Below are 26,591 nucleotides of genomic sequence, written 5' to 3' on the forward strand. Positions count from 1 at the left end.
CAAATTGCGCTCATAGAAAAATGTAGAACAAAATTCTAACTCCAAAAGAAAGACCAGACTTGCTGGTCTGACAGAGACTGGAGAAACCCTGAGAGTATGGCCCCCAGAAGTCACTGCTGAGGTTCATCCTTCAGCCAAAGATTGAACAGGCCCATAAAACAAAATGAGTCTAAAGGGGCACACCAGCCCTGGGGCAAGGATTAGAAGGCAGAAGGGAACAGGAAAGCTAGTAACAGGAAACCAAAGGTTGAGAACGGAGAGTGTTGACATGTTGTGGGGTTGTTAACCAATGTCATAAAACAATGTGTGTACTGTTTTATGAGAAACCAGTTTGTTCTATAAGAACAATAAAAAATAAATATTAAAAAATTATGCTTATAATGACCTGAAGACATGATTCTAGCCCAACCCCTATTGCATCAGCTTCACTGCGTCGAAGTGGAAAGTGCAAGGAAAGACACATATTCCTAGGAGATTCAGTTATAACTCTGGTCATATCAATTAGAAGCATGTGACTCACAAGACAATGTCATCTGCAGAGCACTGGAACCATCGCTTGCTCTAGGCGCAACATGTAGCTTCATGATTTTTGGATTCAACTGAAAGTTACTTTCAGAATGGTTTTGAATTATGTGTGTGTGTGAATATAATTGCCCATCCTAGCTCAGGACTGTACAGAAAATCAGCAGCAGGACAGAGACACCAGTAGAAGCCACCTCGTGAAAAGTTCATTACCCTAGTACCTTCGGCCAGCCTTAGTATTTCAACTTCCGTTTTACAGGTCAGTCATTAAGGTACAGCCAAGTCTTACCTTGCTTGGCCATCAAAAGCTGATCCCCAAGGAGTTCATGAGCCTTATAACTGTCGTCTAAAATCAATGATTTCCTTTTTAAGAAAGCTCACGTAGTGATGTTAACATGAACGTGTTTACGGCACAGTTGCCTCTCAAAAGAAATGCATTCAAGACAACAGCAGACGAGGAGAGGCACCACCTGCCCTTCATGTTACAGTCTGAGCTTGAAGCTTAGATGAGAAACAAATCAACAGAAGATGCCCTCCTGTGGACCTGGGATTATCTCTACAGTTCAATCTCCTCTCTTTGAAAATACAATGGAATTTAAAAAAAAAAAAAAAACGTGGAATGAAAGAGTCCACCTCCAGAAGCTGCAGAAAGTACCATAACGGGAAATTCCATTCATTTGTCAAGCAGACACCTACGTGTCTGTTTAATGTCGACTATTCCAGACACTATTCCAGGCACTGGGTATTGAGCAGTGAACTCCACAGGGACCCAGCCAAGAGTTCCGAACTTGGGCTCTTAGGGAACACTTCTCCTGGTCCTGATGTTTTCCTCTTAGAAGTTTTCTGAAGTATTACTGGTATCTCAGGCATTCTTTTGGCATTATTAATCTCCAATTAGAATGTCACGTAAAGATTCTCAGGCAAAATATTCTCATATTAAACACCATGAAGAAAAGCCAAATGAAAAGTAAAAAATTCCACCCATAAGAAGTTTCTTTTCTGATACAAAGGGACCAGTGTGAGTAATTTTCACTTGTCTCTCAAGTGATTGGATTAACATGTTATTTTGTTGTAAAATCTATATTATCAAAGTCTAGTATAGAAAAATGAACAAAACCCAAAGGCCTATGTGTGCCCTTACCTTGTATGAGCAAAATAATTATACCTTGTTTAACCAAAAGTAATTATTTAACTTGGCCTAAAAAGCTCAGGAAAAGAGCCAAATTATCTCATATGTAAACTCTACTATCTCCCTCTTGTCTGTTGGTGATAGTGGGCCTCTCTACTGTTATTGTTTCCTAGGCTTAGGAGACTCATGCTCAGCATTGGTGGGGAAATGTATAGCAAAGCTTAATTTTTGGACCAATTCTATTATATTAAGGATTGAGAGAGACCAGTACAAAACCAGCTGCCAGTGAGTTGATTCTGAGTCATGACGACTCCATTGTGTCAGAGTAGAATTATTCTTTAAAGGATTTTCAATTCCTGATTTTTTCAGAAATAGATCACCAGGGCTCTCTTCCAAGGTGCTTCTGGGTAGACTCGAACCTCTAAACTTTCAGTTAGCTAATGAGTGCATAACCATTTGCATCACCCAGTGGCCACAATGTGGAAAAAAAATAAAAACAGGGGACCTGTTTAAAAAAAAAACTAGAAACCAGCTTCCCAGGCCCAGCCTCTTAGTCTGTGGTGCTCTTCTCTTTTATAAGTATTACTGAAAACAGTGAAATCCCTGGATAGTGCAAATTCTGGACAAGCTTGGCTGTTAACTGAACGGCTGGAGGTTCGAATCTACCCAGAGGCACCTGAGAAGAAAGGCCTGGCAATCTACTTTGGACAAATCAGCCACTGGAACCCCTACGGAGTGTGATCCTACTCTGACACACATGGGGCCGCCATGAATCAGAACTGCCTCAATGGCAACTGGTTTAACTAGAAACATGGCCTGCCATTACACAGAACCCTCCTCTTAAACACTTGGGAAAAAGTTAGACAAATGTCTTTCAGATGTATTTGGAAGCAGTTAAAAATACAGGCATTGGAATCAGACCTGAGTTCGAGATCTAATCTTGCCTCTTACTAGCTGTGAACCTCTTGAGTTCCCATTTCCTCATCTGTAAAATGGGGACAGTAATACTGGCTTCATGAGGTTGTTAATGGAGGCTCAATAAATACCTCTTGAATGAACAAGTGTTGTCTTCTCCCTGTTGCTAGAATCTGGTTGACCATCTATCACAGATGCTTTTGTAAGACTGCAGTCTGTGGCTTCTAATTAAGTTTCTAACTCTGCAGTTCTGTACCTATGAAACTGGAGTCTCAAAACACATGAGTGTGAGACCTGAGGAAGGCTCAGAGCCTGCCCAGATAGTCATCAGATGAGGCTTGCTCATCTCTGGGGGTACAGGGATCAGCCCATCTCACTCCCTGAAGAAATGAAGGCAGCACCCTCTCCTACTCAACGTCATAAGCCAATGTTTATCCTTGGGGAGCAATTGTTTGCAAGACTGATAATCTCAAGTCAAACTTCATACGAAGAGACTGACAGAACAAACTACATTTAACCATTTAGAATAAGACTGAGCATCAAGCAATGAGAAACAGTATGGAAAAAAAATGTGTATGTATATATAAATTCTTTTTTAATTGGAAGCTTTTTGAAAGAATGGAAACAATAAGATGCATGTTCATGACTTCATACAGATGAGAAATTTGTTTTCCAAATTAACCTCCTGAGGGTCCTGGCTACCTATTTACGGAGGCATTCTATAATATGGCCAAGACCAGTGCCTCCCCTAAACCACTAGAATTGCCTGAACAATTACAAGCCTGTTTTTCCTGGACTCTGCCAAAATCTCTGGGTGAACAACCATACGGCTTTGTTTTTCAGGGAAAAGAAAAAAAAGGAGGGGAGGAGGGAAGTAGGAGATATGCCAAACCACTGTCTGTTCCAGTTATGTTTTCTTCTGTCTGATCACAGCTCTCTATTCTCAGAGTCTTCCTTGTCAGTGAAAGTCCAACTGTAGTCTGTCTTCATTGTCTCTTGTTGGGAAGGCTGTTAAGGATATCCTGGGTATTCAGATTCTTCCAGAGCGTGGACTTGACTTTGGGTGTGGCAAAGGAGCGAAGACCATGTGACCTCTGCCTGTGACATTTTCAAGAACTGGATACAAGAGAAAATGAAGCAATATCTGTTTTTGCTGTTGGGGTTTCTTTTGTGATTTGGGAAAGGGCTGTCACAAAGGTGTTGTGTTGGGAAGATGTAAATTTTCTTCAGTGTTGTTGGAGGCTGCTGTTGTTTGTGGTGTAGATGTCTTTGGGAGAGAGGCTCTGAACAGATACTTTTATGGTGGTCCCTGATGAATCCGCTGGGTCTCAACAGTCTCCAAACAACTGCTTGTTATAAGCCGTAGCCTGTCAAAGATCCAGATGTCTCAGCATTTGTTGAACATTTTTCTCATGTTTTTTTTTTTTTTATGAAAAAATTCCAGAGCTAAGGCAGAGAAAGAAATAGTATCAGACTCTTATTACAACACCAGTATAATGGGATAAAAAAATCATGAACTCATTTGAGACATTAGCTTTGCTATATATCTTCACTTTCACCTCTTCCTCCTCCCGTTGCAAAAAAAAAAGAATTTAAAGTTTTTGGATTTTGTTTTGTTTTGTTTTGATCAAGTGAACCAGTTGTTCTGGCATCGTGTTGCAACCCAGTAGCACCTGAATTGTCTTAGAATCTGGTAGAGTAGTTAACTTTGTGAAGTAAAATGAGTGCCTTGATAAAGAACCAAGGCTTTTTTGAGACTAAGCCTTGTATGAGAGAGCAAAGCAATGAAAATCAGATCCATCCAAGAAGAACTTTTAAGGAGGCAGGACTAATTGTGCTCAAGCACAGACCACCATTCCATGGACAAAGAGATGAGCAGGGTAACTCCAGGGTCTTCAAGATTCATGGGGAGAAGGAGGGTGGGAGAGGTGATTGGAACCTCGCCTGTGCCTGTCAGGAATGTACTGGATCACAGGTCACATCCTCCTTGCAGTCAGCATTTGGGTATGTGTAATAGATGCCCTCTTTTACTGGACAGACTGGACAGAGGATGATAATTGCCTTTAAAATTCCTGGTAATTGATTCCAGCGAGAACGGGATCCCACCCCTCCCCCTAAAGCTATGGCATGTTTCCTTTTTGGTGCTAGATTGACCTTAGCAAAGATGTAGGTGAAACCGAAAGGGATGTCTCTCATCTAGCATTGCAGCTTGGTGAAAGGAAGGTCTCCTGAGAGCAAAGTCTTAGTTTCCATTTTGATTTTTAATCTTGGGCAATAATAATAAGTTAGCAGCCCCTATGTGCCTGAGTACATGAACGAATGCACGTATGCAGCCTTCAAACCAGACATCCTGTTAGCAGTGTGTGCGCTCTTGAGACGTTTCACAATGTCCTGGGCCAGGTAGAGCATACCGAAGATGTGTAATCTTTACTCTTTGCTGAGTGGGAGTGGAGACTTTATTGGAAAATGGTAGCAGCTACTTCTTTTCTTTCTGCCAAATGTTGGTTAGTTTTATTGTGTTTTGTATCTGGGGTGAGAAAGCTGATTAGTGGAGCTTAGCCTGGATCAGAAATGACTCTCAACAACTACTTTAGTCTTAAGTCTTTCCAGAACATTTTTCTTTCAGATTAGGTTAAACTTCCCAGCATGACTGGAAAGAAAAAAGAAGGGGTAGGGGAAGGGGGAAGACAAGAAAAAAAAGTGTCATTTTACTGTATTGTATTATTTTGCTGTAAAAAGGAGGAGAAAAGGCTGAAGTTGATGTACCAGCTGTAGTCATAAAACTACACTCTATTGGTGGAGCTGGACTATAGAGAGAAAAGGCAGGAGCTAATCCACTATTCTGACACTTGTTTAAAAGAATAAATAGACTCCTGTGAATCACCAATTCTGAGTATTAGATTAGGATAAACTCAGAAGGGCTTTATTACCACCTAACATTCAAGTAAGGCCAAAGTCTCAAAAGCAGAGGCTGAAGAAACACTTCCTGAGGATCAGAGAACATTTACCTTTAATAACCGTCATTAGCTTATTCCAGTTTACAGAAATTCCCCTGAGAGTTGGTGCTGAAATATCGCTGCTCTTTTTTTTTTCTGTTCTACTTCTTTAGGGGCTGTACCATTTTACAACCCCACCAGCAATGGATGGGGGCTCCAATTTTTCCACAGCCTGGCCAACTCTCGTTTTTCCATTTTTTTCCGATCACAGCCATCTTAGTGAAGGTGAAGCGGTATGATACACGCTGTAACATGGATGAATCTTGAAAACATTTTGCCAAATGAAATGTCAGACACAAAAGGATAAATATTACATGATCCCACCTGTATGAAATACATAGAATTGGCAAACATATAGAGAACAAAGTTAATTAGTGGTTACTGGGGGCGGGAAGGAGGGAAATGGGAAGTCCACTGCCTACGAAGTGCTGAGTTTCTGTTAAAGGTGATGGAAAAATTTGGAAATGGATAGTGGTGATGGTAAAACAAAATAACGAATGTGATTAATGTTATTCAATCTTACATGTAAAAAATGTTGAAATGGCCAAAGTTTTGTTATATATGTATTTGTGCCACAGTTTTTTTAAGTTAGTTTTAAGTGATGGACTTTCAGCTTTTCAGAAATTCTCAGTTCCATATACTCAAAGCCTCTCTTTATAAGTTGTTTGAAGTGAGCAGAGCCCTTAGGTACACCCTAAAATGACCCTCTCTCCTTGGACCATGCCAGGGCCCTGGCCTGTGCCAGGGGAGGTGTCTCCCTCTTCGCAGAGACTGTCACAAGTGCTGACTGGGACTCCAGCTAGAGAGGCAGAGCCCACAAGCCTGGCTGATGCCACCAGCCACTTTGTAGCTATTCTTGGCAAAGGGTCTGAGTAGCAATACTCTATGACACTTCTCCCTGTTTATTGCACCTTTCAACTCAGGCATTGATGCCTTTTTTTTTTTTTTTTTCTTGATTCTTATTGGCCTTTCCAGAAACTGTGTTAAAGGGGAAAATAGTTCCCATTCCTCATTCCAGCCGTGCCATCTGGGAGCACGTTTCCCAAATCCTTTTTCCACTTGACCACAAAAATGCCTTGAGGATGAAATTCTCTGAAAAGAGTTAAAGCCTTTCTCCTGCCCCATTCCTGTAAAAGGGTCATCTTTCCAAAAGCCAAAGGGCTCCCTCTTGTTAATGAGTGGTGCACTGGGTGTTTTGGTTAAGTGTGTATTTTGCAAGTAATTCTCGTGAGATCTCATTGTAACCCATCCATTCGTTCTATCAGACCTTTGCTGACAAGTTATAAGTGCAAGACAAAATGGGAGGTGCAAAGCTGGATCTGCCTGCTTCCAAAAGGTTACTCTCCACCCAGGGAGAGGTGTGGGTAGATCAATAAAAATACTCATGACATTTGACATTTGCGCTAATGGAAGTATAGATAACGTGTGGAGGGGCTGTGTGTAGAGAAGGATAAATTCTGTCTGAGAAAATTGGAAATGCTCTGCCTCTCTCTGCTTTGGCACAAACGTTCCTTTTGCCTAGAGCACTTTTGCCTGGATATTCTTACAGGACCTTCATAGACGCCATTCAGAGGGCACCTCCTTCCTGCACTGCTGGTCCAGATTCCTTTTGTCTCCCCAACCCCCTCCCGTATTTATCTCTGTCACAGAGCTATCGCATTATGTTGTAATTATTGGATGTTTGACTTCCTGCCTAAAATGTGGGCAAGGCTTCTTTAAGGCAGAGATTAAATCTTTTACTACAACATTCCTAGCACCTGGGTAGAGGGCAGTGGTGGTTCAGTGGTAGAATTCTCACCTTCCATGCGGGAGACCCAGGTTCAATTCCTGGCCAGTGCACTTCATGCTCAGCTACCACCTGTCAGTGGAGGCTTGTGTGTTGCTATGATGCCGAACAAGTTTCAGCAGAGCTTCCAGATTAAGGTGGGCTAGGAAGAAAGGCCTGGCAATCTCTTCCAAAAATCAACCAGTGAAAATCCTATGGACCACAATAGTCCAACACGCAACTGATTGTAGAGATAACACAGGACTGGGCAGCATTTCGCTCCGTTGTGTGCGGAGTCACCATTAGTAGGGAGGGGTTCAACTCCACAGCAGCTAACAACAGCATCTGTGTCACCCTGTTTTCAAAATGAAAGGACATATTAAAATGAGTTAATTAAAGAGAATGGCATTACAGCTTCTGCACTTTATCAGAATTTCTTGATTGAAGCCAAACATGATATGTGTATACTTTGACCACCCAATTTTTTTTACATCAAGAAAGGAGATATCTAAAAATGGAATACGTATTTCCATATACTCATGTGAAAAATTCTCTGCAGGGCTCTTCAGAAATGAGTTTTTGTTATTTTTCCATTAGAACAGATGTTTTATCCTGTGACTGTGAATGGTAAAGTTAAATTTCAGGACTTTTAAGGAAGAGAAAATAACCTGCTATTTTCTAATGTCTATTTCCTCAGGTTTTACCATCATTAGATTCTTTTATAATGGCAGGCATTCATATTTCAAGCTCATATTTTTGTCATGTTTACATTGTCAATATTCATGTCTGCTTTTACATAAGCCAGAAATAATCCTAAAAGACTGCAGCCACTGCATAAAAGGCTAGGATTTAAAATTCCTTGTTGTTCTCATCTAACTCATCAATATGGCATTCAGTGCCCTTCATAGATGCAATTCAGAAATGTCTGAGTCTTAAAAAAGTGGGTCTCATGTATATTAATCAGAATTTTTCTCATCATAATAGAAAAGAGACAGGGAACATTTTTCTTTGTAATCAAACATTTGTATAGTGTTTTGTCTGTGCCTGAAAAAATTTCAATATTTTACCAATATGAACTAATTGAATCATTATAGCAATCCTATGCTTGTTATGTGTGTGTGTGTGTGTTTATGTTGTTGTTGTTAGGTGCCATCAAGTGGGCTCCAACTCATAGCAACCTTATGCATGGCAGATCAAAATATTGCCCAGCCCTGCTCCACCCTCACAATCATTGCAATGTTTGAACCCATTGTTGCAGCCACTGTGTCAATCCATCTCTTCGAGGGTCTTGCACCTTTTCACTGACCCTCCACTTGACCAAGCATGATGCCTTTCTTCAGAGACTGGTCCCTCCTGATGACACGTGCAAAGCACATGAGACGAAGTCTCACCGTCCTCACTTCTAAGGAGCGTTCTGGCTGCTTCCAGACAGGTTCGTTCATTCTCTTGGCAGCCCATGGTATATTCAATATTCTTTGCCAACACCAATTCAAATGTATGAGTTCTTCTTCGGTCTTCTTTATTAACTGTCCAGCTGCCGCATGCATATGAGGCAATTGAAAATACCATGGCTTGGGTCAGGTGAAATATATGATATGTATCAGTTGTTTTTTTGTTTGTTGTTTTTTATCAGTTGAGATCTACCCATAGGCACCTCTGAAGACAGGCTTGGCAATCTGCTTCCGAAAGGTCACAGCCTTGGAAACTGTATACAGCAGTTCTACTCTGCACACATGGGGCCGCCATGAGTCAGGATTGACTCGGTGGCAGTTAACGACAACAATATATGTTATTAATGTGATTATCCCCCATTTTGTAGGTGAGGAAACTAATGAATAAAATGTTAACGTAAGAGGCTCAAGAGTAAATAATCTCAGACTGAGTCACAGACGCACACCATCAGAGGGTCAAGAACTAGAGTTTCTTGTGAAGTCTACACGTTGAAAGCATTAGAACTGAGAAACAGTGTGCCAACTTTCCTCTCTGGTAACAGATTTTCCTTTGTGAGCCAGTCTACTATCCCATGTTCAAGGCTGACATAATGGCTTCATCTCCTAAAAGAAGGACCAGAATAGGATTTCTAGTGTACACTGGGTAAGAGATGAGCAGGCCCTATCAAACGTGGAATCAAATATAGCACCTCCAAAAATCATGTCCACATGAAATAAAAGTTGATTAGTTTGCCCTAAGGAGCCTTGCTTTGCTGCTTGAAACAACGTTAGGAATTGTTTCATTGAGTTTCAGATATCACAATGCCTGAAACAGTGTATTAATGATTTTTGCCTAACACTTAAAAAGGTTACCTATCCCTAATCCTAGTTTAAGTAATTTTTTCTCAGCTTCTGGCACTTACTTTTTTAAATCAAGAGTCATTTTTGGGGGGTTTGTTTTGTTTTACCAGTATTTGAATAAGCTGCTTGTTCTAAAAACCTGTATTATAGATCACAGCTAAATTGCCAAAGGGCCCTGTGACTGCCTGGATGCTGTGAGGCCGCAGTGTAGTATGAGGGAGCCAGAATATTGCCAGTTGAAGGAAAAGCTGCCTAAAATGAGAGTGATATTAGTAACAGTCCCGGGAGGATCAGCTCTCGGACTCTCCATGATCTCGGGCATAAAAAGACAACAGCTGTAAACCGCTCGTAAATAGCTGTGGACCACACATTTCCAAATATCTCCACCAATGGGAAAACAGTTTAGATTCTTAAAATTATGGCTTAGTTCAGGATTCTGGCCTTGTAAAATAATCAAGTTGTCACAACTTGAAAGTCTGAGATCACATTTAAAATTCCATGGCTCTGGAGTAACCATTAAGACCCAGCGCAACCAATATTTAAGCATCTGAGCTTTGGAGGCAAGTCCAAAAATTTTCTGGTGAATCACCAGAAAGTAAAGAAAAAAGCTGCACAGAAAAGAATATCGATTGGATTTTACAAAATCTTTACGAGTTCAGATATCAAGTGGAGGTGTCTGTTTTTGTATTTTGTTGTTAGTAAGAGAATAGGAACAAGATATGCAGAAAGAAATGAAAGACGAAGCGTCATCTTGTCATGAGCGGGTGTCTCATAAGAGGAGTTGGATGGGCGATCAGAATGCCCTTACCTCCAGCCCTCATTTTCTAACACTGAAGCATTTTGCTTTGGGCACACCTGTCGTTAGGTACTTTTTAAACACATGTAAATGAATAATATACAGGTTATTCTAATTTCCCTACGTCATCATTTGGTGATGCCTTTATTTTCAGAGATATGAGTAAATAAATAATAGAGGTGACAGCTGCTATAAAATAAGTAGTGCATATTAAAAAAATCAGAAACCACTGATGTGATAAACAATATTATAAAATCAAAAAATTGTTTAAATCACTTCAGGAAACCCTGAGATAAATGCCTGGACATGCTGTGGCTCTGCCGTGTAGACTTAGATAAGTTACTTTGCTTTTCTGGGCCTTGGTTTCCCTGTCTGTACAATGGGGATAATAACATCCCTACTTTATGAAGTCGGTGTTAGAATTAAGTAAGTTAATAGATACAAAGGACAGGGCCTGGCACATAGTGAACAACTGCGTATGTGCTTATTATGGTGGTGGTGTTAGTCTTTTGGGGCCCTGGTGGCGCAGCGATTAGAGTTAGGCTGCCAGCCAAAAGTTCAGCACTGCGAATCTACCAGCCGTTCCTTGGAAACCCTATGGGGCAGTTCTACTCTGTCCTATAGGGCCACTATGAGTTAGAATCGACTTGATGGCAATGGTTTGGTTCTTTTTTTTTTTTTTTTGGTTAGTCTCTATTTGTTCATGCAGTCAAATGATATGTACTATTGAAACCATTATAGATGACATTTGTTGAGTCTTAACAGTATTTCACTGTATTAAGAACTTTACAGTGATTATTTCACTTACTCCTTATGGTAATCTTATGAGGTAGCTACTATTACTATCCCCATTTTAAAGATGAGAAAACTGAGGCACAGAGAGGGTAAGTAAATTTGTAAGAATAACACAGCTAGCAAGTGATAGAACCAGAACGTACAAATATGTGGTATTATTGTCATCAGCATAAACCATATATATTTTTATCATATTAACCCTTTGTTGACCCAATTATTTTCTGCTTTGAATTTTTTATTGATACCATGTGTTTTCATTAATGGAAGCATGCTGAATCTTTGAGTGTGTCTGAATTTTTGGTAGGTAGTATGGATTTTTTGTTCTTGCCCCCTCCCACGAGCCTATACTAAGTGTTTAGTGGTACATATGAAGTATGACAAATTATACCCCAGAGTCCGCACTGGGGTCTATTGATATATATGTGTAACAAATAAAAATTTTCAAAATTTCTATTTTTCCTCCCCAAAATTCAGATACCCCGTACAGTACCCTGAAAAACTAGTAATTTGTTGCCATGGATGAAAGCAGGTTCTATCCTGAAAAAAAAAAAAAAAAAAAAAAAAAATTTTTTTTTTTTTTTTAATCCTGAGCAATGTACAATATGTTGCTTTTCGAGATTGGCCATAAGATTTTCTCCATAAGTACAGTTGTTCATTTTCAAAAACTAATGTGCTGATTGAAGATTTCAGTGACACTTGTAGCCAACAGCTACAAGTGGACCCTGAATATAAAACAGTTCTCTCCTTTGATCAGATAGTAACGACTTGAGTCTTATGGGCTGGCCATTCTGTAGTAATGTGTCAGAATTCGTTACTTAACACAATGGTAGGCAGGTATTCCAGTCTTCTACCTGGACTACCATCTCTTTTTCCCGATGATCAAAACTGTAAGGCAATAGTTTCAACTCAGTGTTAAAGTGCCTTGGTTATAAGGTATGAGCATACAATTCTTGTATTCGTTTAAAATGAACTGAAGTTGGAAAATTGAACTATTTGTCAATTATTTTCACTATTAATTTGATCAGCCCGAGTATATGAAATAAAAATGCCTCAACTTTGGGACAATTTTGCTGTAGAGAAAAGAATAAATTTTTATATTTTCATTGTCTGCCGAATGCTTGTGTAATTTCGTGCCTGTATATAGCTTCAATTTAATAAAATGTAAGGAGAAACGCCAAATGGCTGATGCCTAACACAGCTTCGATCCTTCTCCATTTACATAGGGACCTTCTGATGAGCCATGCTTCAACCATAGCAACCATATTATATATAACAGCCCTTTGAGTTTTTGTAAGTGTTTACCGTTCTTTACATGAGAATATGTAAGTTTTAGTCCTGTGTCTTTGTTGAGGATTTGTATTGCGCAGCACAGCTTCTCCTTAGCTCAAACATTCGTAAGAAGCATCTCTTATACCTCGTAATTTTTTAAGAGCCTTGGAAGTATGTGTGGAGCCTTGGTGGTGAAGTGGCCAAGAGCTCAGCTTCTAACCAAAAGGTCCGCAGTTTGAATCTACCAGCTGCTCCTTGGAAACCCTATGGGGCAGTTATACCCTGTCCTATAGGGTCACTCTGAGTCAGAATCGACTCAGTAGCAATGGGTTTGGTTTTGGGTTTGGTATGTAGCATTTCGACTTTACTGCTAGCAGTGAAATTAGTTTTCCAATGAAAATAACAAGAATCCCTATATCCAGATTTCCTTCAGCACAATTGAAAGGCTGCTAAAGTACATGTATTATAACATAATCTCTTGTAAAATTTCTATCAATGAGCACTTATTTCAAATGGATTGAGAGTCATTTGGTCAACAAATAATTCAGTACCTCTAATGTGTGAAGCAGAGCCCTGGTGGTGCAGTGGTTAAGAGCTCGGCTGCTAACCAGAGGGTCAGCAGTTTGATTCCACCAGCGACTCCCTGGAAACCCTGTGGGGCAGTTCTACCCTGTTCTGTAGGGTCACTCTGAGTGGGAATTGACTCAGCGGCAGTGCGGGATAGGGGATGTGTGAAGCGCTGTTCTTGGCCCACTGGGAGTTCCCTATCCTCTGGAATCTTCTACATTTTAGTGGTGGAGATAAATAATCAATCAGCAAAACAAGAAAATGTATGTCATGTAATAGCAGGTATTGGTAAGGAACATGAAAAATAAATATGTTCAGTTAGGAAGATAGAGAGTAAAGGAAAGCCTTTTTATTTTAAGGTGATCAGGGATGTTCTCTCAGGAGATGATATTTCATCTGGCCTGGAAAGAAGGAAGGAACAAACCATGCAAAGATCCAGTTCCCAAATAGAGGGACAACAGGAACTGAGGCTAGAGAAGGCTTGGGGAGTGTGAGGACCAGCAAGGAGGCCATGTGGCTAGAGCCCAGTGACCTGGGGTGAGGGGAGAGGAGGGACATAAGGTCACAGGGGAGTCCTGAGAGCAGGTCATGCAGAGCTCTTTTGGGTACAGTGAGGGGCTTGGTGGGCTTCTTATAAGTGTGGTAGAAATCTGTTAGAGAGTTTTGAAGAGTGGCAATGGTGGTCCAGTGGTAGTATTCTCACCTTTCATGTGGGAGACCCAGGTTTGGTTCCCGACAGATGCACCTCAAACATAACCATCTGTCAGTGGAGGCTTGCACATTGCTGTGATGCTGAGCAGGCTTCAGGGGAGCTTCCAGACTAAGATGGATTAAGAAGAAAGGCCTGGCAGTGTGCTTTCAAAATAACAGCCAATGAAAACCTTATTGATCACAATGGTTCAACCTGCAACCGATCATGGGATGGCACAAGACCAGGAAGCATTTCCTTCCCTGTGTGTAGGCTGACTGGATAGAAGATAACAAGAACAACAAAAAAAAAAACAAAACAGAGTTTTGAACAAGGGAATAACATATGACTTTAGTTTTTAAGAATAACTCTGGTTTCTGTGTGGAAAATAAGCCTGGGGAAGAACAATTTTGGAAATAGGGCAATAAGAGACCAGGTGGTGCGATGGTTCCTAACCAAAAGGTCAGCAGTTCAAACCCACCAGTGGTTCTGCAGGAGAAAAGACCTGGTGATCTGCTCCCATAAAGATTACAGCCTAGGAAACCCTGTGGGGCAATTCTACCCTGTCATATAACAAGGAGCTGTTAAAGCATCACTCAAGTGAGAGGGGAGCAGCCAGGATGGCAATAGTGACTGTGAAGATGATGGAAAAAAAAAAGAGGATGTTAGAAGACCAGCCTGAACACCTTAAAGGGTCCGAGAAAGATAACACTGGTCTGAAGCCCCACTCCCTCCGCCAGCTGGCTTCTTATCTGAGATCCTTTGAGCCTTAGGGAAACTCCCACCTCATCATTTCTTACTCTCTTTCGTAGGCAAAATAAGGCCCCTCAAAGATGTCCAGACCCTAATCCCTGGAACCTGTGATTATGTCACCTGACTTGGCAAAAGGGGCTTTGCAGATGTGATTAAATTAAGGACCTTAGATGAGAGATTATCTTGGTTTATCCAGGTGGACCCATTGTAATCACATGGGTCCTAAAAAAAAGAACCTTTCATGGCTGGGGTCAGAGGAAGATATGACTATGGGAGAATGCCCAGAGAGATGTAATATTGCTGGCTTGGAAGATAAAGGGGCCATGGGCCAAGAAATGTGGATGGCCTCTAGAAGTCGGGAAAGGTAAAGAAATGGATTCTCCCCTAGAGACTGCAAAAAGGAACACAGCCCTGCTGACACCTTGATTTTAGCCTAGTGTTGGATTTTAGCCTAACGTTAGAGCTCTGTATTGGACCCTTGACCTACAGAATTTTAAGATAATAAATTGGTGTTATTTTAAGGTATTAAGTTTATGATAATTTATTACAACAGCAATAGTAAACTAATATATCCTCCTATGCCATCCCCCTTTTTAGAGTTCCTGGCTCCACTGTGAACCTGAAGCAAGAAGGAAGGTCCCTAATCCTGTGATGGGGAAAGTGAAAAGATCCTGACATAAGACATTGGGGGTCTTGAATAGTGCCTGCAGGCACAGTGATGATAATTCTGGGTCTTCTGTACCCTGCTGTATGTATGCCTCAGGGGTAGATAGCATGTGTGCTACCTTAAAGGTCTAATCACCATTTATCATGGGTGCTTTGTGCACAGCTTCCCGCTGTAACTTAGGGAATTGATATTATCTGACTGAATTAGGGAGCTCTCAGGCATACCAAAAAGCCAATGATAGAAGATATAACATTTATCCACCATGCCACATACCCTGGGACAATTCAGTTCTCCACCTTGCCTATGCTTCGGCTAACTCGGTGCTTTAAAAACAACAACAGTCAAAGGGACCCAAGAGAAGTAACTGAAAGGCAATGGGGGAATGGGAACAACATTGTGTAAATGCTGCTGGGAAGAGTACCCGCCAGTCTCAGTTGATCCCTCACGCTCCTGGTAAGCAGTGACCCCCTCCACCAAGACCTGGCAGAGACTAATATCCAGACTGAGCGTGATAAATTGTCTTCTTGCCTCACAATTTTTCACAGAGTTGTATAATTTCTCTTCTATTTAAAAAAAAAAAAAAAAAAAAGCCTGGATTGATGGACTAAGAAAAGCTCTTGGTCAATAATAGATTTGGGTCCTTGAAGCCCTACCAAATGCTCAGTACTCTTTTTATACCAGGTTTCTTGCCTCACTAAGGTCTCATATACCCACCATCTTCAGGGTTTTCCTGGGAGGTTGAATGTCTGTAAGCTGCTGGACATCACAGGTTCACTTCACTGTTTACGTTCTCTGAATTGTCTTTCCTAGTTTCACATTGCTCTCCAAACTGAAAGTGCGGTTACTTTGGAGTAGAAAGGTGTTATTTGGGGAAGTTAATAGCTTTTAATAAGTTTATTCTGCACTTTGTCTTTTGGCCATGATATACCTTGTGTGTGCTTTTTGCTAAGGAACTCTTTTTTCTTAAATTCTGTACTTTCTCTGACCTCTCTTAGCTCTGGGCGTATCACTCATGGAGGGGATCAAAAGAGCAGGAGCCCTTTCAAGACTTTGCTGATACAATAGACTAGTTTTCAGAAAGTAGCTTACCAACTGTGACCTATTTTCTGCCCTTATACGCATACACAGGAATCCAGATGGCCTGATTAAATATAGCCTTCCTGGATCTAAAGGGAACAATTTTCAGCATGGAGTACAGGGAATTAGCCACATGATTACCATTAACATTAATGGAGGGGTACCAAGGCATTCCCCCATGTTCTGAGCTGCAGACGCAACCCTAATGCTTGCTAAAGGGACATTTTGCCACCCATTCATACAGGCCATCTGGTTCCTAGTATTGTGCAAGTGTGTGAAAAATTTCTTGCCCCAAGATGCACATTTAGAGGCAGCTAGACTTTTTTTTTTTTTAGACATAGTCCAGGAGCCCTGGTGGAGCAGTGGTTAAGCATTCAGCTACTAACCAAAAGGTCAGCAGTTCGAATCCACCAGCTGCTCTGTGGAAACCCTATAGGGCAATTCTACTCTGTCCTCTAGGGTTGCTGAGTCAGAATTGACTCAATGGCAATGAGGTTTTGTTTTTGCTTTTTAGGCATAGTCCAGTGCTTCTGAAACGTCAGTGTGCATTGGAACCACCTAGGGAGCAAGCTAGAAATGGGAATTCCTGGGCCCCATTTTCAGGGACTCCACTTTAGTGAGTCTGGTGCAGGGCCCAGGAAACTTTAGTATGCATTTTTAATAATTCAGTAGGCAGTCTATGGACCACAATCAGAAGATACTAGTAGGGAAAGAAACAAGCAAACAAAACCATCCAGGCAATGGAGTTGCATTTGAATCCTGCCTGTTCACTTTGGGAAAAGACACTTCATCTCTCCTAATTTTTAATTACTCATTTGATTATAAGTATCCTATGTCAACATTAAGGAGCCCTGGTGGTGCAAAAGTTAAGCACTTAGCTGCTAACCAAAGGTCAACGGTTGGAACCTACCCATTGGCTCCATGAGAGAAAGACCTGGCAATGTGCTCCTGTAAAGATTATGACCAAGAAAACCCTATAGGTTGGTTCTACTCTGTCACATGAGGCTATTATGAATCAGAATTGACTCGATGGCACCTAACAACTGCAGTGTCAGTGCTGTAGGTTTGTTTTCAGGTTAATGTGATAAAATATGCAAAATGCTTATTACAATTCAAGCATTTTGGTCTTCTTCCTCCTCCCATCCCATTGATCACTAAGTGAGTGCTCAATAGGAAAGGCAAGCTGTCAGTAAGTAGTCTCCCTTGTACCACCCTGCTGACTCAGTGCGGGAGTCCCAAGAGAAATCCCTGGAAAGGGCCCTGGCATTCACAAGAGGAGGGCATCTCTGTGGAGCAGTTCTTGTATGCTGGACAATACACCCCTTTAACTCACTGAAGCTGTTTCTTCTCCTATAATAGGAAAAAATATATATTATCTACTTTATAGAGTTGTTCTGATAACCCTCTTCGTAGGTGCTCAATCAATGGCAGGTTCTATAATCTTGCTCATTCATTCATTCAACAAATAGCTGCATACCAGGCACATGATGGCTGCTGGGAATAGGTGATCAGCATATTTGTTTCCTGCTTTCACGGAGCTTACAGCTGAGTCAGGAAAGGTGTGTGTCAGGGTTGTATTCTTTCACCATACCTATTCAACCTGTATGCTGAGCAAATAATCCGAGAAGCTGGACTGTATGAAGAAGAACGGGGCATCAGGATTGGAGGAAGACTCATTAACAATCTGCATTATGCAGGTGACACAACCTTGTTTGCTGAAAGTGAAGAGGACTTGAAGCACTTACTAATGAAGATCAAAGACCACAGCCTTCATTATGGATTGCACCTCAACATAAAGAAAACAAAAATCCTCACAACTGGACCAATGAGCAACATCATGATAAAAAGAGAAAAGATTGAAGTTGTCAAGGATTTCATTTTACTTGGATCCACAATCAACACCCATGGAAGCAGCAGTCAAGAAATTAAAAGATGCATTGAATTGGGCAAATCTGCTGCAAAAGACCTCTTCAAAGTGTTGAAGAGCAAAGATGTCACCTTGAAGACTAAGGTACACCTGACCCAAGCCACGGTATTTTCAATCGCATCATATGCTGTGAAAGCTGGACAATGAATAAGGAAGACCGAAGAAGAATTGACACCTTTGAGTTGTGGTGTTGGAGAAGAGTATTGACTATACCATGGACTGCCAAAAGAATGAACAAATCTGTCTTGGAAGAAGTACAACCAGAATGCTCCTTAGAAGCAAGGATGGTGAGACTGCGTCTTACATGCTTTGGACATGTTGTCAGGAGGGATCAGTCCCTGGAGAAGGACATCATGCTTGGCAGAGTACAGGGTCAGCAGAAAAGAGGAAGACCCTCAATGAGGTGGATTGACACAGTGGCTGCAACAATGAGCTCAAGCATAACGATTGTGAGGATGGCTCAGGACCGGGCGGTTTTCGTTCTGTTGTACATACAGTCACTATGATTTGGAACCAAATTGACAGCACCTAACAACAACAACAACAACTGCTGAGTGGGGACTAGCAGACAATTACAGTACTGTGTACTGAGTAATCATGGTGACCCCGTGTGTTACAGAATAGACTGCTGCATAGGGTTTTCTTGGCTGTAATCTTGATGGAACAGATCACCAAGGCTTTGTTCTGCAGAGCAGCTGGGTTGGTTAGAATTGCCATCCTTCAGGTTAGCAGGCAGTCACATGAGTGGAGACCAACTGAACAGAAACAGGTTTGGGTTTATTGTTTGCTTGTTTGTGTTGAGTGGTTAATGTATTTTTCAAGACTAGTATTCTTAGTGGGAACTCTAAGTCTCAAGAAGAAGAAAAGCATAATACACAAAATAGTGGCATGACAGGAAAATGTTAATAAAAAAATTGGTAGCTTGTATGTTGTTACAAGCCCATGTATTATGTAAATGTTATTGAGTTTCTAGAATATTAGTGCTTATATTCTCCCTGCCCAGATCCTTTTATTTCAGTTAGTTACAAATGATAAGGGTCGTGGTTGATAGGCTGAAGTTATCTAGAGATGAAGACCCACTTAAGTGACTCAAGCAAATGTGGTTCTGGTCTTGCTCCCTCAAGGGAAGGATCCAGAATCTTTCTAACATGTTAGCAAAGCCCTTGCCATTTTGTTTTCCTTTTTTACATTTAATTAATGAAAGTATTTCACCATTGATGGTGGTACAAGAAATCCTCACCTTTTTCAATGCTACTTTAAACAACTTTTCCCACCCTTTTTCCCCAGAAAGCTTAATGTACTGGCTTCACAAAGTTTGTTGATGAGTGATGAACCCCATACACAAAGCAAACTACAGATAGGAGGGGAAGCCCTCACCCTTTGCCTCCTGTTACCCCAAAAACAAAAAAACCAAACCTGCCATTGAGTAGATTCTAGCTCATTACAACCCCATGTGTTATGGAGTAAAACCAGTCCATAGGGTTTTCTTAGCTGTAGTCTTTACAGAAGATCACCAGGCCTTTCTTCCCAGCTCACTTGGTGATTTCAAACCGCATCTCAGGGAAAATAGCCTGTAATGACAGAACTTTTTATCCTTAATTACACTAGTTCAAGCCATTTGCAGATGAGTTAGTCATGCCTTTTAAACAATCCAAGTTGGTGAGGGTGGAAGCAGAGTACTAATTTCATTCAGAACCCACTGAGGGACACAGTCGTGCTTAATTTCACAGGGAATAGTGGTCCACAGGCGTCAGCCTGCAGCTTCACCGATATGATTAGCCTGATAAGGAGACAGTGTGAAGTGACCCGAGGAGAAGGGTGTGAATGGTCTTCTGTGTGGAGATGGTGATCCACGGCTAGCTCTCCTAACTGGTCCTGTGGGAAATCTTGTCCTAGAAAATGGTGAAAGACAAAATAGCAGGCCCCGTCATGCACCTTCTCCACAGAGCCCTCAACAGAAACAATGGCAGCCCTCTTTCTAATGGGCTCAGGGGAGTTCCTTCTCTTTCTCCTTTCTATCAAAGATCCTTACCCCAGCCCTAGTGATCATAAGGCTCCATGGAAATAAAAAGTAACTCCCCTTTATTAAAGTGCTGACGGCCTGGGTTTGGTGGTTCAGGGCCATATGTTTGATGAACCTTGTCCTAGGTATGTGAACTTTGTCCTAGGTAGGGTTGGTTTTCAGATAAGGTGGGACATATTGAGCTCAGGCTAGCAAGCTGAAGAGCAGGAGGCCTGGGAATGTAGTTCATCCACCCATTTGAAAGAAATATCTGCATATGGTGGCCCAGAAAAGGCACCCTTACTAGAAATAAAAGAGTATGCACTTATTTTAGCTTAAAACTATGTGCAGCAAATTCTAGAACTCTTGTTAACTTAATCTTCTGGGGAGGGTGGAGTGTAGGAGCTACAAATGCTTTATCCTCCCATTGTTAAAGCTAGAGGGAAGTATGATTTGATAGAATGGCTCTTCTTGGGAAATTAATTTGGATCTTTATGTTAGGTAGGTCGAACGCAGAGATTGGATGCATTTGGCCTTGGAAAGGCTTTCACAGTTGTTATTTCAGTGCATATGCTCAGAGCTTTGGCTTCTAGTAGCTCTTTTTTTTTTTTTTGCCTGGGTCTTCCCTTAGCAAATCATTTTATGTGATAGCAATATTGTGTTCTCAAATCCTGTTTCCAGTGATGTATGAGGGGAAGCACACTGTAAATAAAAATTAATCATTTTTCAACATCTAAGCAGCAGCCCCAACTGCCACTTGGGGAATGAATTACTGCCTTTGGTCCTGAACGGTACACATAAATCACTTAAAAATTGATTTTATGGCTACAGAGTTGCAGACTTTTGATAAGGGCTTCCCTTCATCCCATGTAATCTCTAGGTCATGAACTTGAGGGAAGTAAATGGTTCTACAAAACTAATGGCTCTTTTCAGTCAGTTTTGTTATCTGCCCACCTCTCTCCAACATTTTAGTTACCTTCCCATTGACCTTTGCTCAGAGTACTCTCTTTCTGTATTTGTAGAAAAAAGTAATTTTTCCTAGTCAAGGATTAGAGCAATTTTCTCCTGGAGAGGATGTTACAAACACTGGCTGTTTTATATCTGATAAGTAGTGAGTATACCTGTAGGCTGGTAAAAACAAACAACAACAACAAAAAAAAAACACTGACCTTAATTTCAAAAGACCTGAGTTCAAATCCGAAATCTTAATAGTTGTTGATTACAGGCAAGTTAGGATAAGCTGGGTGATGCCACAATAACAGACAATTCCAAAAATCTCAATCACTTAAAACTAACGATTCATGCCTTGCTCATGCTTCATGTCCATTATCATTGGCAAGGGCCCTGCTCTATGCTGTCCTCACTTCAGGCCACAGAATATTGGACACTCCTTCTGGAACAACACTGGTCGTGGTGGCAACAGAAAGATAAGGTGGCTCTTAAAAGCTTTCACCCAGAAGCAAGACATGTCTCTCTGACTTATATTTCATTAGCCATGTGGCCATATCTAACTTCAAGGGGAAGGTGAAGTGTAATCCTCCACTGTGACCAGAGCACTGAAGTATTAATTTTCTAACTCACTAAACCTCCATTTTCTTACCTGCAAATTACATATATTGCTCTTGTTGAGCATTGTGGTTGATTATGAATAGATTGATTGTGAATAGAAGTCCTTGACAAATAGTGTATGCCCTATACATGTTGAGTAATACCTACTAACACTTCTAGGGCTGCTATTGTATGTTAATATTATTGTTATATTAATTTAATATATTAATCATATATTAATATCATATTACCATGCAAAGGATTCACTGCATTATTTTATTTTGTGTTCACAACAACCCTATAAGCTCAGTAGTGTTGCCACCATTTTACAGAGCCTCTCTGAGGCTTACAGAGGTTAAGTAACCTTCTCATGAATCAACCAGCAAACAGTGAAGCTATGACTTAAATCATCGTGGTCCGCTGACTCCCAAATCTATACTCTAACTATGCCCTGTAGGTTGCTCAAACTTCCTATCATTCACTTAAGGGGTGTTTACATTATGGAACCACTTTGGAGTTGTGGTGGCAATATCATGAAGTCATATTCCGATCCTTAAATATATTCACTTTCTTGGGAATTATGGGAAGTATTGCTGCAGTGCTTGCTGGGTAACTGCCCGCTGCATGCTGTGCTCCCAGGTGTGCCTCTCCCTCCCCCAACTTAGTAAATGGTGAGAGAAGTGGCAGGAATTCATCACAATTTTAACGAGTCTCTCATACAGTATCCATATCATTTATTTAGAACAATTTAGCCTAAAATCTCTATTTTGGACTCCATGCTAACCATTTCCAATCATATATGTATTTATTGTTCTTGGATGTCATCAAGTCAGTTCCAACTCCTAGCGACCCTATATGCCCCATAGGGTTTCCTAGGCTGTAATCTTTATAGGAACAGATCACCAGGTCTTTCTCTTGCAGAGTGGCTGATTGGTTCAAACTGCTGACCTTCCGTTAGCAGCTGAGCACTTAACCATTGCACTACCAATTCCTATACTAAAATTCCCATGAGCAGCCCATCTGTTCTATTTACCATGAGTCAATAACAGTTTCTGGCACAATGTAGGGGCTCGAGATTAGTTCATGAATGAATGAATGATATTCTTTTTTGTCTTTTAAAAATGTTTCCATATTATGGTTTAAAAGTTGTTGACAAATCAGTAGACCAAAACATACTAAGAAACACCTGCACAAAAATTAATGGATTTTGTCTACAGAACAAAGGCCTGGCAAGCTGCTTCTGTACAGATTAGAGCCAAGAAAACCCTATGTAGCAGCTGTACTCTGTAACACATGGGGCCACCGTGAGTTGGGGACCAACTCCATGGCATCCAACAACAATAACAACATCACGACATCCAGAGTCACACGGTTTCTTCCTTCACTGAATGACTGATATAAAAGCCGCCTCATTTTCAGGGTACACCAGACCTCCTAGCTAAAACTAGCATTGCCCAAATCTGTAAGAGCAAAAGATGAAGTCAGCCAAGGGAGACCCTGGGTTTGCAGTCACCCAAAACACCCTAACACCCGAAAAAGGTCCTCACATTTTATTTGATCATTTCAACCCCAGTAGAGCCCCAGCAAAATCCCCATCGATCAGTTTCTAATACATGCCGTTAGGTTGGTGCCCCTGCTTAGTACAAAGGAAAAACCTTTTCAGCCAACAGCGAAAAAAAAAATAACCAATAAATAGAATCTGAAAGGGGCTGAAAGTTATTGCCTCTGCAAGCGCAAGCTGTTAGTATGTGTGCAGAATACTGATGGCCTGGGCTTCCCCTGTTTCCTACGGAAGAGAGACTCCCCAGGGACTTGTGGGTAATTGATCTTGACACATCCAGCAAGCCTGCCCCAGACTGGCCTTCCCGTTAGCGTGATAGAACTGCCTGTGTTTCTGCTGCAGAAGCTTCTCACAGCCAAGATTTCCCAAAGCACAGCAAGGGCCATTTCCACCAGCTTCCATGGCCTCCTTCATGCTCTCAACGCACTTAAGATTGTGAAGAAAAATTTATAAGATTCCTTTCATTTCTCTTCCTTCCTGTCTCTCCACCAAACTCTATTCCCAGCTGTGGCTGCATTGAGTAATTCCATCTCTTTTTATTTGTGGATGGAGACAAGGTTTAAAAAAAAATTTTTTTTTTTGAAAGGCACCTTGGAATCTGCAATGTTTGCTGTATCCTCTTAGGTTTGACTATGAGGGAGTGAAAACTGTACGCCCCTCGCTTTCTTGGCTAAAAGAGTCTAGATACATAAAATGAGCTACTCTGTTTCAGAGACTGTGGGTATACATTAGAGTTCTAAACAAAAAATTTATTTTTTTAACTTAAAAAGGAAAGGTCAATATTGCAATAGAACATGTAACAACTTCCCCTTGACTGGAAATTTGAATTCATACAACCTTTAGATATAACTGGTATAAAATTTAAAGGTCTTTGAATTTATTCAGTCATCAACTTTGGCATAGAGAAAGAAGACTTCTCAAAGGAAGTTCATTGATTTTGATCCTTCCTATTAATAGCTTTGTTTCCGATCAATCTAGGTTAATCAGAGAGAGTTGGAAGCCCATGGGACAGAACCAAACCCAAAAGCATTGCTGCTGAGTTGCTTCCAACTCCTAGCGACCGTATAGGACAGAGTAGAACTGCCCCACAGGGTTTCCAAGGCTGGAATCTTTAGAGAAGCAGGCTGCCACAGCTTTCTCCTGTGGAACGGCTGGTAGATTCGAACTACTGACCTTTTGGTTAATAGCTGAGCACTTAACCACCGTGCCACCAGGGCTCCTCATGGGACGAAAGAGTGTTAAAAATTAGTTTGGCGAGATTGGTGAAGTAACTGTCCTTTATCTTCAAAGCTGATACCACTCTAGCTTTCCACAGTTTACAAAGCTTTGAGTTGTTCATTTTGTGGCTCTGAGAGTTTCCAGTGAGCACTACACACGCACACCTCTTACCTGGTCCCCTCTTATTGTTTGTCCTTGAGAAAGGGCTTCTCAAAGTTAGATAAACAGGCTGTGGGGATAATTTTTATATGTCTACAAAGAGTAACGAAGAGAGAGAATAAAACCTCTGTTCACTTTCTTGGACCAAGGAGTTGAGTTACTACTGCTCATGTGTAAATGCTAGTTGGTTTGCAGTATATTTAAAGTCTTTAAGATGTAAGCTGTTAACATCCTAGTTCAAATTAGTTAATCGAATTAAATCAGCTCTTAGGTATGGGACATGGAGCACATACCTTTTGGTAGTGAAAATCATTGGAAAAGACCTTAAGTGCCATTCTATTGAGAGGGTACCTGGGCATCTAACAGTCAACATGGGGTTTTAAATGTCTGGAGAAAAGACTAATAGAACAGGAGATGTGGCAGAAGGGGAATTAGGGCCCATTTACTCCATGTACTAAGCCACCAAACACAAACCGACTGCCATTGAGTCAATTCTGACTCATAGCAACCCTGTAGGACTGAGTAGAGCTGCCCCATAGGGTTTCCAAGACTGTAAATCTTTACGGAAGCAGACTGGCACGTCTGTCTCCCACGGAACGGCTGGTGGGTTTGAACCACTGACCTTTTGGTTAGCAGCCGACTGCTTTAACCACCGTTCCACCAAAGCTCCTTTGCTAAGCCACAGGATTTGCCAAAATTTGAGATAAGAAGAGTGTTGGCTATTTTGAAAAATCAAAGTATATTTAATTAAAATGAAGATTTACTGTATTAATTTTGCTCAAAAACTGCCCAAACCCTAACAATAGAAGATCCTGAGAAGAGAAAGCTTCTCTGGGTAATGACTGAGAAGAAGTTGAAGAAAGGAGTGGGAAGGAGCTCTTAGAATTGGCTTGAAAGGAAAGGGTATTCAAGCAAGGCAGTATCTAAAGGGTAGGTGTTAAGTGGATCTGGATTTTGGGACAGGTATTGACTGTTGAAGACAGTCAAGTTCCAAACCTTACTTCTCTTAGCAGCTAGATGTTTATAATGGGAGGGCTACCTCATCCCCAGCTCAGAACATTAGCCAGAAATACCATAGACACAATTTTCATTAATTGAAAAGGTAGACTATATGACCTCTAGGGCCCATTTCAACTCTTAACAACCCAGAAGTCTGTTAGAGACCACTTACGAACTTTCTCCATAGTAATAGCCTTATATATCCTAGTAGATTAACATCAGTGGATCCTTAGTGCTTGGCATCTTGGAAAAGAGCTTTCCTCATAGTACTTTTAACAATTTGTAAGAATTTCTTTCTAGAGCTATACCAAACTCTAAGGAAACTGAACTAAGAAACTATTATTTCTGTTTCTTCTTCTTCCTGGTTCGATTATTGCCACTGGGGACGCCATCAGAAAAATTGATTTTATGCTGAAAAGATCAAATCCCTTAAAAGCACGTTTACCAGGTTCAGACTTCCAAACGGGATCTTGGGTGGAGAGGGAAGAAGAGATGACAAGTAGGAGATTTGGTATACAAAATCATACTTCAATTTTTAGGACCAATGTGACCCTAAGAATCTGAGAAGGAAGCACAGATTGGCAGTGATTCTATTTAATTTTGATATCTGAAGGCAAATGCTCAGAGGTACTTTGCTCTTGTTCTTGACACACCAGCACTCCCTGACATTGGCTAGAACCCACCCTAGAGACTGGTTAATGAGAGGACAAATTGCTGAGTGTTACATCCGGCATTGGAGATGTCAGTCTGCAGGCTGTCAAGGAAGCTGTGGGGTTGTCATTTGAACAAAATGTCGCTGTCTAGAGATTCAAAAAAAAAAAAAAAAACTGCTTTTTCTGTGATGATAAATCACAGGCCTGTGCAAGGGATAATAACCCAAAATGTTTGACAGCTTTTCATACAATTGTTTGGCATCCTGTTTTCCTAATTATTGTCAGCATGACCCA

At 41.0% G+C, this 26,591-nt stretch overlaps 1 protein-coding gene and 1 non-coding gene across 3 annotated transcripts in view; both read left to right on the top strand.

Annotated features, from left to right (window-relative positions):
• The window catches only part of SLC8A1 (solute carrier family 8 member A1), a 362,231-nt gene that overhangs the window by 178,541 nt on the left and 157,099 nt on the right, over positions 1-26,591 (top strand). The window lies entirely within an intron of this gene.
• Positions 7,331-7,401, top strand: TRNAG-UCC (transfer RNA glycine (anticodon UCC)). Its single transcript has one exon. It is a non-coding gene; the product is annotated as a tRNA-Gly (tRNA).

The sequence above is a fragment of the Elephas maximus genome, chromosome 26 (assembly GCF_024166365.1).
Source record: "Elephas maximus indicus isolate mEleMax1 chromosome 26, mEleMax1 primary haplotype, whole genome shotgun sequence".
NCBI lineage: Eukaryota > Metazoa > Chordata > Mammalia > Proboscidea > Elephantidae > Elephas > Elephas maximus.